This window comes from Carex rostrata, chromosome 9 (assembly GCF_964058835.1).
Source record: "Carex rostrata chromosome 9, lpCarRost1.2, whole genome shotgun sequence".
In the NCBI taxonomy this organism is placed as follows: Eukaryota; Viridiplantae; Streptophyta; class Magnoliopsida; order Poales; family Cyperaceae; genus Carex; species Carex rostrata.
In genome coordinates, this window is record NC_135926.1 from 2044592 (window position 1) to 2060988 (window position 16397).

The 16397-nt window shown below is 33.1% G+C and overlaps 1 pseudogene across 1 annotated transcript; it reads left to right on the forward strand.

Moving 5' to 3' along the window:
- Positions 1 to 6155: 6155 nt before the first annotated feature.
- On the forward strand, positions 6156 to 11729 carry LOC144559296 (uncharacterized; annotated as a pseudogene). Its single transcript, XR_013513114.1, has 5 exons — positions 6156 to 6177; positions 10292 to 10362; positions 10396 to 10749; positions 11033 to 11457; positions 11541 to 11729. The product of XR_013513114.1 is annotated as an uncharacterized LOC144559296 (transcript).
- Positions 11730 to 16397: the final 4668 nt, after the last annotated feature.

A 16397-nucleotide genomic window follows, 5' to 3' on the forward strand; every position in this document is an offset into this window, starting at 1 on the left:
TTGTAAAAAACGTCCGTTTAGGCCGATTAATCGTCCAATTAGTTATTGGTGGTGACCAAACTGTCATAGATTTTTCTGACTAATCGACTGATTATTTTCGATTATAGCCGACAATTCTCAAATATTTCCAATTAATCGCTTGGTGATACCCTATCCGTCCGATGACCGCATACCGTTATTTACAACACTGCTTGAAACCAAGGTATGAAGCACCAATGGTCTAATCTAATTAACTTAATGATCACAAATTATTTTTTACTGGACACATAGTTCTCATCAAATAATGCGGCCCAAAAAACGCGTAAAAGCCGGACTGAAGTCTTTAATAAAAAAAAGGTCAGCTCCTTTGATTGGGCTACAAAACTGTTGCATTAAAAAAATTGAATGACTCGTCTAAAACTAAAAACATGTGAAAAAACAAAAGTATTGTGTATGATAAACTTTTTATGCCTCTATATTCACTCTTATTAAAAAAAAAAAAGACATTTTGATATTGCTTTAGATTAGATCAAAAGTTCTAAAAAATTTATATATTTCTTCTAGAAGTTAAGTGCTTCGGTAAGAATACGCTTCTATCTCCTGGTAACACGTACAATTAATGTTATTTTAGACGTTAAAGAAATCAAATATACATAGAAAATGTTATCCAATTCCAAAGCTTTTGCAAAACAAAGCCCAATTTAGAAAAAATGACAGAAAAACAGGTGCATGGTTGGTTTCTAACCTCAAAAAAAGTTACACAAGCAACAAGTAATAGGTGGATCGTGTGGTGGCTCCAATGCATTCATCTCTCTCCATTTAAGTACCATATCCAAAACGGTTTCAGAAAAAAAAAAAAACTTATTCTTTTCTAAATCCTATCCCCCCAAATCTTTCTCCTCAAATCTTAATTTGAGGAATAAATTATCTCACATTTTATTTATCCATTTTTCAATCTAATTTCTGCAAACATTATTATAAATTTTCACCATGGAATATGATCGCCATTTCTCATACTACCCGCAGACCTCATCACCGAGAAACCCCCAATCGCAAGAGCAACGAAAGCGGAACCAGCACCATCTCATCTGCTTCAGCTCCTGCTTTCGTTCGCCGACATTAGATGCAGAGGCCGAAACATCACTCGTCCGCTCATCTTCCTCTTGGATACGTTCAAAGGCTCAAGAATTTCCAGATGAAGTCCGGGGCAAATACCGCAATTTTCTGAGCCGGCACAAGCGCCGGCACTCATCTGATTTTGGTTATGACCCATCGAGTTATGCGAGAAATTTTGATGATGGAGGAGAAACAACTGGAGAGAGCGAAGAGGAATTCCCTTATAAGTGTTTTTCAGCAAGATTGCCTCAGTCACCTCAGTCGCGGCTGTCACCTATGCTACCTGTGCCGGAGATAAGGACCATGCCAAGTGAAAGGATTGGCAAAGCTGTTCCATTGCTTGAGAAGCCCAAGACGAAGGGCAAAAGTCCGCTAATTGGATTGAATTCGGTTTGAATTTCTTTTAAATTTTGAATCTTATGATTCTGTAACGGATACATTTTTTGTTTGCCATAATGGGTTTGGTTATTAGTTATCACTTATCAGTAAAAGAACGTGAACATAGAACCTCAAAGAAATAGTTCTTTTTCATGTACTTTTTTCGTTATTCCCATGTAAACTTATGTAAAAAGCTACTCATTTATTTATCACATAAGAAAATGATCAGTTAATATTGATCACTTGTTAAATTTTTAAATGATCGTTGTCCTTTATCTCGGTTACCATGTGTTATCTCATGGTAAATTTCTCTGAAAGACCGCCAGACCGGCATATAAAGTTATAAACTGCAGTAGTTTACATCATAGACAGGCGCTCGAACAATTCATTACACAAAGCACTGGTACATAATATCTAAAAAATGGGTACGGCAATTATAAAAATCTAACATAGACCTTTAGAAGGGGATAAGAAAGGTAACACGAAACCAATCATAAATCCATTACAATTTTACCATTTTGCATAACGCATGCCAAACATTGCATAAACCTTTTAACTGTGGTTATTATTAAACGTCCCAACACCCAGACAAAAGGTAGAAACCAGCCGGTTAGGTTAGGGGTGTCAATGACACTCGTTTACCCGTTTACCCTACTTGTATCGTATTCGATAAGACGGATAAGACGAGTATGGATAAGATATTTTTTTCGCTAACTTATTAGGTATGAGTATGAGTAAGGATTTTTTTTCCTTAGATAAACGGGTATGAATACGGGTAAGAAGAATATTATTTCGTACCCCTTAGATAAACATTTTACTTTTCTTTATTTGAATGTTTTATTATTTAAGGAATTGAATTTGTTAGAAGAGACATTTGTGATTTTGATTTTTTTTTCTTAATAAAAAATTGTTACTTAGAATTAATTGCATATTTATATTTTAATTTTATACTAATAATTGTGATTGCATATATATGATATGATAAGTTTTGATGGTTTATTTGTAAAAATAATAAAATTATTATATTTGTATTATTCGTTATTCGCCCACTATCGTTTCGTTACCTGCTAATCTTAACGGGTATGGGTAAAGTAAGGTAAGGCAAACTCTTAACGGATATGAGTAAGATATGAATAAGATCAATTCTTATTGAGTATGAGTATGAAAATAGTTCCACCCCACCCGTATCATACCCATTGACACTCCTACAGCCGGTACATGAGTCAACCAGCTAGTGTAGTGCTTACTCAGAAAGTTACTGATCTACCGGTATTTGCATTTTCCTTTTGTCCTTTTCTCTTAGCTAATTTCAGAACGAGAGTTCAAGTCTTTAATTGAGCCTTATTATAGGCACAATTTTCAATAAAATACAAATAAATAAAGCACCGAAATGTATATTCATATCCTGAAAAAAACGAAAATAGGTAAAGTATCTTATAATTTATAATTTATATGCACTACAAGGAGTATGAAAAAAAATAGATAAAATATTTGAGAATTAAAATTTACTAGAAGGACTACGAAATATTTTTTAGGACAGATTTTTTGTGACTAGAAACAAAATAAAAAAATCTTTCTTAGTGTGTTGATGGAAAAAAATATTTAGCTCCAAGTTATTGATTTCAGTTCAAACTTTAGGTATAAATGAATAAAAATGTTCTGTGGTCCTTCTAGTACATTTATTTCTCTAGAAGTCATTTTCTATTTATAATATTTTAGTATTTTCATAAAATGATTTCTAGAGAAAAAGATGTAATAACTTAGAATTTGAATATACTAGAAGGATCACGAAACATTTTTATCTTACCCAAATCTAAAGCTTGAACCGAGATCAATAATTCGGATCCAAACATTTTTATTTTATTTTTTTCAGCCACAAAATTTTACCGGAAATATATTTCATAATCCTTCTAGTATATTTAAATTATAATATATTTCATCTATTTTCTTTCGTGGTCCTTCTAATACAAATAAATTGTATGATATTTCATTTATTTTTAAAAAATAAAAATAAAATTATATTCGGCCGAACTCAAACTGTTCGATTTTATTGAGAAAGATTACCGCTAAGCTAGCAGTAGGGACAAAATTCAAAATTTTAGAAATTAGAGGGTATGTTTGGATTTTCGTTTTTACTGGAGGATATGAATACAAATTTAGGAATAAAACCCCCGGCTTTGGAATTTGCAAAGAACTCGTAAATTTTTCCTTAATATTATTTTTTTAAAAATATTTTCTTCAAATAAATAATATAAGCAAAAAAAACTCAGTTTAACTCAAAAAAAAAAAAATTGAATGCAAATCTATTATTATGTCGAAATTTTTTTAGTTACCACCCTAATAAATCGAAATTAAATAAGTACCACCCGGTTAGCCATAATTTCATTTTTACCACCCTTGTAGACTGGGTCCGCGCACGGATCTCAATCAGTTCACAAACCCAGTCTGTGCACCGAATCTGTTCTCAGACCCAGTCTGCGCACGGATTTTTTCTTGGTTTACAATTCAGATTACTGAAAAGAAAAAAAATATGTGCGTAACTAGGTCTATGAATAGATTGTAAATTTTTTTCCCGTTTTACAGTTCATATTACTGAAAAGAAAAAAAAATCCGTGCACAGACTGGGTCTGCGAACGAATTGTAATTTTTTTTTCGTTTTACAGTTCATATTACTTAAAAGAAAACAAACAAAAAATCTGTGCGCAGACTGGGTACAAACGGATTCGGTGCGCAGACTGGATCTGTGAACCAATTGAGATCCGTACACGAACCCAGTCTACAAGAGTGGTAAAAATGAAATTCTGGTAATCATTTAATTTCAATTTGTTAGAGGTAACTAAAAAGAAGGGGGATTATTATGCCTCCACCAGGCCTCGAGTGCGAGAGGGCTTCTTCGGGCCCTTAACTGCTTTGGGAGAAGCTTCCTTCAATTCTTCTTCGGTCTTGATTTTAATTTTAGCAAATATGGGTTTTCAACTTTTCATCCATCATTTTCTGCCCTGCTTGCAGCTAGGGGTGTAAACGGATAGGATAATATCCGATTTCGTCCGAATCCGAATCCGGAAAAGTACTTAAATTATCTGATCTGTATCTGTATCCGAGACTATCCGTATCCGAAAAATTATAACGGATACGGATACAGTAAGACATTTTACTATCCGTATCCGACCGTTTATACTTTAAACCACAACAAATGTGATATATGTTTTTAAATTGATTTATTAAATTGCATATTGTACGAATAATTTATTAAATTGCATATAGATATATATTTTGATGAACAATATAACACTATGACATAATTAATGACTAATATTTTAATAATATAATAGATGTTTTGTAACTAACAAGCTAATTATGAAAAATATCCGTATCCGATCCGTATCCGTAACATTTAATATCCGATCCGTATCCGTATCTGTATCCGTATCCGAAAAATTATAACGGATACGGATACGATAAGACCACTATTCGATCCGTATCCGACCGTTTACACCCCTACTTCAGCCTTCCCCCACTTTCACTTTGTATCAGCCTGAAAACCTAGGAACACCACAAATTAACTATATAATTTTAATAATGAAAACTATGCCAGTGATTACGACCACCAGGGTCATATTGATGCTAAAAAAATGAAAATGGGACTATACGACCGTCGGTTACTTTGTTGGCTAAATTTAATCCAAAAATATATTTTTTTTAAATTGAAAATACTTGCAATATTCCTTCATATTGTCACATGTTCACGCAACTACCTTCAACATTATAATTCCGACAAATTGATCAAATCGTCTCACTTTATACACTCATCAGATTCATGTTATATAATTCAAGTTCAATTATATTCTGATTATTTTTAAATTATCCATACAAAAACTAGATTGTATTTTATAATGTTCACGAGAAATCAATACCAGATTATTTTAAGGTGCAACTTCAATTTGATTTTCTTAGCCTCTCGTGTATAGGCTAAAATGAACTTTTCATTAGATACCTAAAAGGCTATTGCATATGCAATTTACATTTAATATTTTTTTCCAAATAAAATTTGACACAAGATTATTTGACACATTTATAATTTCATGATTTTAATATTGTTTCCTTAACACATTTTTTCAATTTGCTACATACACTTCAGAGTAGAACTAGGGTGTTCTTAAGTTTACTAAGTCTCTTGGTGAACTCAAGTCTAAAATCCGTCAAATTAGCTTTAAATGACGAATCTGGACCGTTGAAACCCTACTTTACGAGTGATATGTCTACATGTAAAAATTTTAAACATTCGAATTAATTTAGTATATAGAAGATTAATAAATTAATTTTAATGCATTCATTTTTTGAACGTTTTTTGACAGCTTAACTTTATACTGAATTAATTTGAACATTTAAAATTTTCACATGTAGACGCATCACTCGTAAGATAGGCGAGTTTCAACGGTTCAGATTCGTCATTTAAAGCCGATTTGACGGGTTTTAGTCTTGAGTTCACCAAGGGACTTGGTGAACTTAAGAACACTCTAGTTTCACCAAGAGACTTGGTAAACTTAAGAACACCCTAATTCTACTCTACACTTCATTACCTTTTAATGACTCATCTAAAACTAAAAATGTGTGGATAAAAAGCAAATTGTGGATGATAAACTTTTGATGCTTCTAGATTCACTCTTATATAACATTTTAATATTGCTTTAAATTAGATAAAAAGTTAAAAAAAAATATTTCTTGTAGAAGTTAAAATACCACATATAACTCAGACAAATAATTTTATTTTAGACATCATGGAAAATTAAATATATATTTCTTATATAATAGTTTATATAGCCATCTATCTTAATTTTTCAAAACATTACCAACTAATTACATTTGTAATATATCGAATATATATTTTTTTTAATTATTCTATTCATCATTAGGAGCAGTTTGTTGTGTTCTTGATGTTTTTAACTATACTGAGAGAGTGGAACACTTTTTGTTTCTTTTTAACTATTTGAATTATTGGTTAAAATTCAATCCCAAATTTTCAAATGGAAGTAAGTTGTGGACTACCTCAATTCATCGATCAGGCTTTAGTGCTGTAAAAGACGTCCGTTTAAGCCGATTAGTCTTTAGCGGTAATCAAACCGTCACGGATTTTTTCGATTAATCGGTCGATTATTCCCGATTAATTGTTTAGCGGTACCTTTTTCCTGTCTGATAACCACATACCGTTATTTACAACAATGAACAAAAGTAGGATAGTAAGTAACTTACTGGAGTTCAGATACTGAATACTTGAGCCCGGCCAAGAAGCAAAGGAGAGTCATTGTGTCGCTCTATGCAATATGTCCGACTCAGATTGCCTGACCGTCGCCCTTCTTCTTTTCCCTTACAATTTTGGCATGTTGATTCAGAAAGCGGAGTCCGCATCCGAGGTGACGTAATATTTGAGTTTAGATCCAAACTATCTAATCAGAATCCAGATCAATTCGACTCCAGGTGGAATGCACGGAGCCGTTAACACTACAATGCATTATGCATTAGCTTATAACAATTTTTTTTTTTTTTTATAAAAATATCATCCATTTAAATCAATTAGATGTGTAAACAAATTGGAATTATAAAAGAATATCAAACCTCACTTGAAATATTTTAACTTTTAAAAATGATATTAGAATCAATATTTCGAATCGAAATGTAATATGAACAAACGTACAAATTTGAAAGTATAAGAATTTAGAATTTTAATTTCACAAGCTTGAATATTAAAAGGTTCAATTATGCAAAAATCAATTAATTTCAATTTTAAAAATACCATAGTCTTATAACTTAACTGTAGATAAAAAAAATCAAATAATTTAAAAATTGTAATGCAAAAAATGAAAATTTTGATGTTAGTTTTGAATTGTAGAGTTTAAAATTTTTGTAATTATCTACAACTTAATTGAATAATTATAAAAATTGCAAATTGTTAATGATCAAAATTAACATAATTAAAATTGGAGATGGAAAGAAGAGAAATCGGGAGGAGAAGAAAGGTATTAAGTTTATGATCCTACAAGACATTTTGTGAAAAAATTTGAAAGTAAAATATTTTGTTGGAATATTTTTTAAATTCTTCCGCTAAAAATAGATTTTTTCTTTTCTTTTCAAAATAATAGTTGTTGCTGGTTTAAGAGCATCTACATTCCTTAAATTATTAGAGTTTCTAATCTGATATGACAGTTTCTAATTCAATTTCAAGAATGTGAGATAGTTTCTTATTTAGAAACTATACAGTAAAGTTTCTTATTAAGAAACTATTTATAAATTTCATACTGACTAAGTGATTGACTCAACTTATTTTTTATTTGGGAAAATTTTCTGTATGTCCATTCAAACTCTTGAAATAGCCAATTTCCCCATGATATCACTATAATAGCCAATATCCCCATCAAAAAGTCATTTTCTTTCTTCCATCCCCATTTAACAATTTCATCTTCAATTTAATTATTTTAAATTTCGAATTGACCATTATGCCCTTTAAAAATTAAATGGAGGTGTCCATTAACCTTTTTACAGGATTGAAAAGAAACTTTCTTTCTTTGAGACGCTTCATCTTCCTCTGTGGCCGATGTTATTCCCGCCAAACTTTTCATCGTTCTTTCCTTCGATCGCGATTTTCTCCGCCCTCTCGGTTCTCTGTTGTTGGTCTCCTCTTTTCTCTAATACTCGGTAATAGATGTTCTTTTCATCGTTATTTCATCATCTCTTTCTTTTTTTGACTTTCCTTTTAAAATCATCGTCTCTTCATCCTATTAAAGTAAAAAAGTTTGAACCTTGTTAACAAATACTGAAGATACACGGTGTGGAAGGAACTGGTACGGGCTAGAAGGTTTACTGGTATGAAAAATAATTCGATACAGGGCATTAAATGGTGAGACTGGCCCCTTTTAATCATACTGGTATTTCAACGGAGAGGCTATCAAATAGGAATGATGGTTTTTTTACAAGGAGCCCCTTCATTTCTTCTCTGGTTCACATGTCAGCTAGGAGGATAGGTGTTTTTTAATGTAGGTGTATTTAGGAATTCCAGTAACTTTGGTATTTAGGAAGTTCAGTAGCGTTGGTTTTTTAAATGTCATAATTTATGTTTTCTATTTATTTCCCTTTGAAATATTATGTAATTGTAAAACTAGTTCTTGTTCATTTAATGCAATATACCTACGGGTTTTAATAAAAAAAAAATACTAAAGATCAATTATGCATTTTGAGAGCTCTAATTAAATTTTAACTTCTCATATTCCTTGTATTCTAAAATCAATTGTCTTTTCTCCTCAACAGTGTTTACTATGGCAACTGAAGATCCCTTCTCTTCTGTCATAATCCATCCCGAGCCTATGCCTCTGATTGAAGCTATAATCTCTACTCACAACCACGAAGAACAAATCGAGAATCCACCTACGATCAATGTGACCTGTGAGAAGATGAAAACATGGAGAAAAAAGAAGAAGCATGTTGATGAAAGTTCAAAGTAAGTACTCAATTGTTAACTGGAAGGCATTTCAAGTAATTGAAACATATTGTAATTTTTAACATCAGTTTTCTATACATTAATTTGTATTTTTTTTTTTTGCAGCATGAATGCATCTCGTTATAAGATAATAGTGAAATATGGTGGATATTTTAAACAAATCAAGAATGGGACAAAACAAAAATATTATTCAACAAAGTAGAGAACTATTTATTTGGATGAGAGAAGCTATAGTGTAGAAGAATTGTTAGAAGAAGTGAGTAAGTTCTATCTAGAGGATGACACTTCGAAGCTCTCAATATTTTTTGTAGACAAGTGTGTAAGTTCTCAGTCATTTATTCAAATTGATGATGATAGTAGTTACAAATTGATGCTTTCAATGTATGAAGAGGAAGAGGAGAAAAAAGTGATAATATATGCGACTACGGAGAAGATTACAACTTTAGAAGATGGAGTAAGGATAGATGAAAGTGTTGGGGCTGATATGGATACTTGGGAAAATGAATACCGGTTGGAGGATTTTGAATATGGGTCTGACTACTGTCCCAGTGAGGATAGTTACCGTAGTCTAGATAGCGAGTATGAGGAAGAGTTCTATTCACATGACAAGAATGATCCTAAGATGGATGTAGGTGCACAATATCCCCATGTCATAGCATTTAGAAGGGTTTTGAGTCACTATGTCGTCACTCATGATTTCGAGTTTGACTTGGGTAAGAGTGAGCCAACACGAGTAACAGCAACTTGTGCAAACCAGGAGTGTAATTGGAGAATTCATGCAGCAGTGGCTGAAGATGGGGTAACTTTTGTTGTGAGAACCTTGCAAGAGAAGCATACATGTTGTGGGATTAATAGGAGTGACAACAAACATGCAAATAAAGCATGGATAGCTGATAGAATTGTAGATGATTTAAGAAAGGAGGGGGGATGTCTCTGCAAAGGAATTGAAGCGAAGGATTGAAATGAATTTTGGTATGTCATTACCATACAATAGAGTTTGGAAAGCAAAAGAACTAGCAATAGAGGAGATATATGGTAAATGGAAGGATTCATTAGTTTAAGTAGGTGCATTAAAAGAGGAGATAATGAGGAGGAATCCTGGAAGTGTGGTGGAATTGAAAACACAACTTGAAATTGGGAAGGAACGACATTTTCAACGGTTTTTTGTTGCACTTGGAGCTTGCACATCTGGCTTTCTTATGGGTTGTAGGCCATACATTGGTATTGACGCGTGTCATTTGAAAAACAAGTGGCCAGGAGTGCTCGCTTCTGCAACAGCAATTGATGAAAATAATTGGATGTATCCAGTTGCATATGCTGTTATGGAAGTTGAGAGTGAAGATTCATGGGAATGGTTTCTAACAGCTTTGCACAAAGCAATAGGGATGCCTCACGGTCTTGTGATATCATCTGACATGCAAAAATGATTACAGAATGCTATCGAGAAGGTCTACCCGTTAGCTGAGCATAGAGAATGCATGAGACACATATTTAGCAATTTTAAGAAGCAATACCACGGAGATCTTTTCAAGTTTGGCCTATGGGGTGCTGCACGGACATACTCTCCTACTCGTTTTGCTGCTTTCATTAATGAGATCGAGGCAGAATGTCCTGCAACAATTCAATATCTTAGGAAAGAGCATAACAAATTGTGGAGTAGAAGCAAATTTGAGACAATAGCAAAATGTGATAATCTTACCAATAACATTACCGAAACATTTAACAACTGGATAACTAAAGAGAGGAGCAAACCGGTTGTGGATTTGATTGATTCTATAAGGCAAAAGGTAATGATGAAGTTTGAACAAAGAAGAAGAATTGCAAGATCCTTGAAAGGCCCGTTGGTCCCTAAGGTGGCTGATTACATAAAACAAATTTCTCGGATACTGTCTTTTATATTTACTCATTTTAAATATAAATATATGACTCTTAATATTGTTGTTAAATTTGTTGTTATACATTTTGAAACATAAATATATTTATTTGATTTTTTAGAGCTTAGGTGGGTATGATTTGCGCAGAAGTACGGATCATTGTGTTGAAGTACAAAAGAGTGAAATAAGATGAGAGGTGAATTTAGAAGCGCAAGAGTGTAGTTGCAGGGCATGGCAAGTGAAAGGTGTTCCTTGTGTTCATGCGGCAGCATTTATTTCTTCACTTAGAAATGCAAGTTGGAAAAACTATGTTGATCCATATTTTAAGGTTGCTCGGTTGAGAACAGCTTATGCTAATGGAATTGCTACCATGCCGAGTAAGGGTGAATGGTTGACTTTGGATTTGGGTTATAAAATGTTGCCACCAATACTAAAACGACCTGCAGGGAGGCCTCGAAAAAATCGTATAAAATCATGTGATGAACCAAAGAAGAGATCCCATAAATGTACACGATGTGGTCAATTTGGTCATCATAGGAAAACAATCAAAAATGCAGTTCCATCACAAGACGGTGAAGGTACCTCTCATGGCGAGATCAAACAGAAATTGAAAGCCAAAAGGTTCCTCAATCAATAACTTGCTTGTATTTAAGTTTGTTTTCATTGATATTATATAATTACTCTAATTGTGTGCTCTTTTGTAGAGTTACAAGCAAGGGTAAAGCTGGATCTAAAAAAAGAGCATGTCCACCTAGCATCTTCAAGTTACTTCAAGAAGAAAATATTTAACTTTATCCAATTCTTTTTTGTGTTTTGAATTGGAAATTCTATGATATTTTGAATAGTATTAGTATATTTTATGTTTAGTTGTGGATTTAGGAATGGAAGAAATTATTACTTCTTTTTGTTCAGTTGTGGATTTAAGACATGATATAATGGTTTTAATTCATGTCTTGTCATAATTCTAATCATGAGATTTAGAGATAGACATGAATCTATGATTTTATAACAAAAGAAGAAGAAAACATGATAATAAAAAGAGCAAGGGTTTAATTGCAATTTTCCCTCATTTTATCTGACATTTGAGTATTCGCCAATCTGAATTTTTGTGAACTTATCTTCAAATACCAATCCTTAATACCATGTATCAACATTTAAAACTTTTGTACCAGATTATGGTAGTGGATTGCTAATACCCGTTCGGGTATTACCCGTTTTACCCGGCCGGTACCCGTACCCGTGCCCGGGTATAGGCGGGTAAACGGGTACACGGGTACGGGTTTGAGACGGACCGGACTCAATGATTCGAGAAAAAAACCCGCCCAACCCATACCCGTTTTACCCGTACCCGAAACCTGTCTACCCGCACCCGTTTTACCCGTACCCGCACCCGTTTACCCGACCAACTTTACCCGTTTACCCGTTATCCGTTACCCGTTTTATTTGAAATTCAAAAAACAAAAAAACAAAAAACAGAGAAAAAAAAAACAGTATTAAAAACCGAAAAAAAAAATACCCGTACCCGTTACCCGAGACAGGCACGGGTTTGAAACGGGTAAGGTACACTTTTTTAAAAACCTACACGTACCCGTTCTACCCGACTACCCGTCCTACCCATACCTGCCCTACCCGACTACCCGTCCCGGGTATACCCGAGGTACCCGTACCCTACCTGAGAGCAAATGTCTAGATTCTGGTACCAAATACCGGACCAATTCATGAGTTGTGTCGGTACTGGTTACTAGAAATCATAATATCATAATATACCTCATTACTTTGTTAGTTTGAATTAGATTTTAAATTTTTCTATGCATTTAGAATTACAGCAAAAGATCTTGATGGTAATGATAATGGTTACAAGTTTCTTCTACAGGCACCGAGTATTGGTTATAAAAAGTCACTACTGGTTATTAAGGATCTTGATGGATTCGAACCATCATTCCCTGAAGATTCAGGGACTGTCCAAATGTTTCTTCCAGTTTCACCCACGGTTCCTCCATGACCTTTACCATGACCCATGGTGGCTACACCTTCACTCACGTTCTCTCCATGACCTTCACCATGACCCATGGTGACTACGCTTTCACTCACGTTCTCTCCATGACCTTCTCCATGTCCCATGATGAATCCCAATTCTGCCGTGTGTGACACAATAATGGAAAGTAAGAGTTCAATCGGATTCCAAAATCAGAGTTGCCTACTGTGATAAAATGCATGAACACCTTGTAGGGAATTTGGATGTAGTGATTTTATTTCTCTAAAAGGATGATTTTGTTGTAGGCCTACGGGTAAGAACCAAAAAAAAAAAATTTCTAAGTTGTTAATATCCATCAATCAACATAGACAAAGATTAGGAATACGGAGCAATTATATCTTTCTCACGAAATATAGTTGGGCAATCGGATTTGCATAATCAGTGCACCTGTGTGCCTTCCAGTGTAGTGACATGATGTGGCGTGGTCTGACGATTTAGGAAGAGATGATTTCAAGCGTACAAAGATGACTTTTTGAAGGAGATAATGGACACCTCCAACTACACTCTTGCCTTCTGACGATTTAGGAAGTGAAAGGTTAATGGACACCTCCATTTAATTTTTGAAGGGCATAATGGTCAATTCGAAATTTAAAATAATTAAATTGAAGATGAAATTGTTAAATGGGGATGGAAGAAAGAAAATGACTTTTTGATGAGAATATTGGTTATTATAGTGATATCATGAGAAAATTGGCTATTTCAAGAGTTTGAATGGGCATAGATAGAGAAAATTTTCCCAATTTATTTTTAATTTGTTTCTAACGTAGCTTAATAGAAATTCTAAAATTAATTCAAAAAATATAAGAATCCTAAACTTTAAAACATTAAAACGTACATAACAGTTAGTTATTTAGAAACAATAAATAGTTCACGGGATTGTAGATGTTATATACCTTCTGCTTGCACGAAGTTCACCGTGATTGGCATAATAAATAGAATAATCCAATCCCCGCTTCAACTTCAAGTCTTCAATAGGGCAAAAAAAAAACAAGAAAAGATTGCTTGTCAGATATCAGAAACCTACAAAAGAAAGAAACAATGCATAAAAGTCTGAAGGGGTAGTTCTAAGCGTGGGATTCCAAAAAAGGAGATCGAGAGGTAGTTGCTGCCGGCGTCATCCTCCATTAATTAAATTAGTAGTGCTTGCCCTCAATCTTTTACAGAAGTTCACTCGACTAAAGTTCCCAATGAGTCTATCAAAGCAACTACCTGAACCAATCAGAAAATGCCACACTAGAAGGATGTAAATTCTTGTAAAATGGATTGTGAACAAAACTGAAACGAGCCCAGCGCGTGCGACCACGGTCAAGGCACGAGTCAAGCGGTGGCGGGCTCACAATCCACACACGACTGGAATATAATTTTCATTTTTGGTCGGTAATGGGCGGGGTCATCGTAGGCCGTAGCCAGCGTATGGTACAACAACAATAGGAACATGTACAGACATTGAAGCGTATCCTCTGCAGAGTCAATCACTGCGGAGCTGTGCTGAGTTTTTAATTTGATTCGTTCGTTTCGGATCGAACGGACCAGATCAAATCTTGTAAATTTTGAGAATATATATATATATATATTCAATTTGGACAAGATCTGATCTTGTCCGTCCAATCCGAAATGAACGAATTAGATTAAAAGCTCTGTAGCGATTGGCTCCGCAGAGGATACGCTTCCGTACAGACATGGGATGTAAATTAGTTTGGTGTTGTAACTCGATTTGGATCACAGTATCTGAATGGATCCCGAAAGATTTGTTATGTTGTGAATATATGTGTCGTGTTTAAAGATGATTGAGACTATTTTTTAATAATGAATTTAATTTATTTGAAATTCACTATTTGAACAATCTCAATCGTGTATGACTCATATGGTTGTATGCTGTGTTATGTTGTGTCAATTTTTTAATAGGCGGTCACATTATATGGATGATCGTAGTAGGAGACACAAATTATGACACGTGACTGGTGCATACATGATCGAATCTAAAATTTCTGTCAGGATAGAGCACTAATTGAGTTCAAATAACTAATTGAATTCAAACTCATTAACCTATTGAGTACAAAATTATAACTCATTCTCTATAACTATGTTTATTATAAAATATGTTATAATCATAAAATCAATCGAGACAGTATTGAAATATTTTTTTCTAAGCTAATTAAAACATTGTTTGGCGCAGTTTAGAGTAAGATTGTTTTTAGTCAATTAGCAAATTGAAGTCAAAACTTAGATATACATTTAATCGAAATATATTATTGAATAATAAAAGGTTCGAAAAATTCGACCGATTTACTTTTTTAGAATTGTAATGATAGATCTCACCGTCAAATCTTTATTGTTCTCTTCTTCTCCATTATATTTACAAAATAGAGCATTGTATATTTGAAATAAAAACAAAAAAACAAAAACAAAATACAAAAAATTGATGAAAATTCGAGAGGGATCAGTTCAAAAATCAGACTAACTGAGTCGAAAGTAGACACTACATCGAACTAAAAATAGACAAATTGTATAATTAGTACTCGATTGAAAAAGCAAATTCAAATCTAAATCTAGAAATGAGCACTTATCTATTCCTAATTCTTCGTGAATTCACCAAAAAGGGCACGTGCTGTTATGTACCATAAATCATGTGACGGTGCGGTTTTTTTCGATAATTCGATATTTATCTATATATATATCTCAAATGTTTTGTTTATATTTTAATGTCTTCTTTTCTCTTATCTTGTATTGTCTAACGAAGAAAGGTCTAGCGCACATATAATAATATCTTAAAAAATATTATTTAAATTAGAAGATTAAAATTATGATTGTATTATCTTAAGTACCGTGTGTATTAAGTTTAGAGTGACTTGATAATCGATTAGTCATTTTTCAACAAATTTATACGCCTAACAAAAAATAGACTATTTTATAATATTATCACAAAACCTTACTGACAACCGAAATATATTCCATACTTCATTGAATTGAACTATATATTTTGTCTGAGAATTAATTTCACATGTCAATAAACTACATTACGTTCTTCAATTTGGTTCTCATTTTAATTTTAATCAATTGGATTGACTCATTTAAATTCAAATTATACAGAAATTATGAATTATTTTGTCATATTTTAAAAGCTTAAAAACATATCAAGTCTAAGTTTTAATGAAGCATCAAACATTAAAGTAATATGTAAGGATAGAGATTCACTGACAAAACACTCCATCAGTATTATCAAATTTTTTAGTATCATGATACGTGTACCATAGATATCGTGTCAATGCCATTCAATTCCAAAATTAAAATTTATTGTTGATAATTATCAAAATTGTTAAACTAGATAGTTATTTGAAATTATTAAAATAAATATTTGACAAGTGCTTCCACTTAAAAATAATAAAATTTGAAATGGCTCAAATCCAACGGAGCAAAATTAGCGTGTGTTGTGCTCATTAAAAAAGTATGGTGAGCACAACTTCAAAAATTTATCAGATTAATTTTACATGACGAATTCAAACTGTTAAAGTTCAACTAATTCACA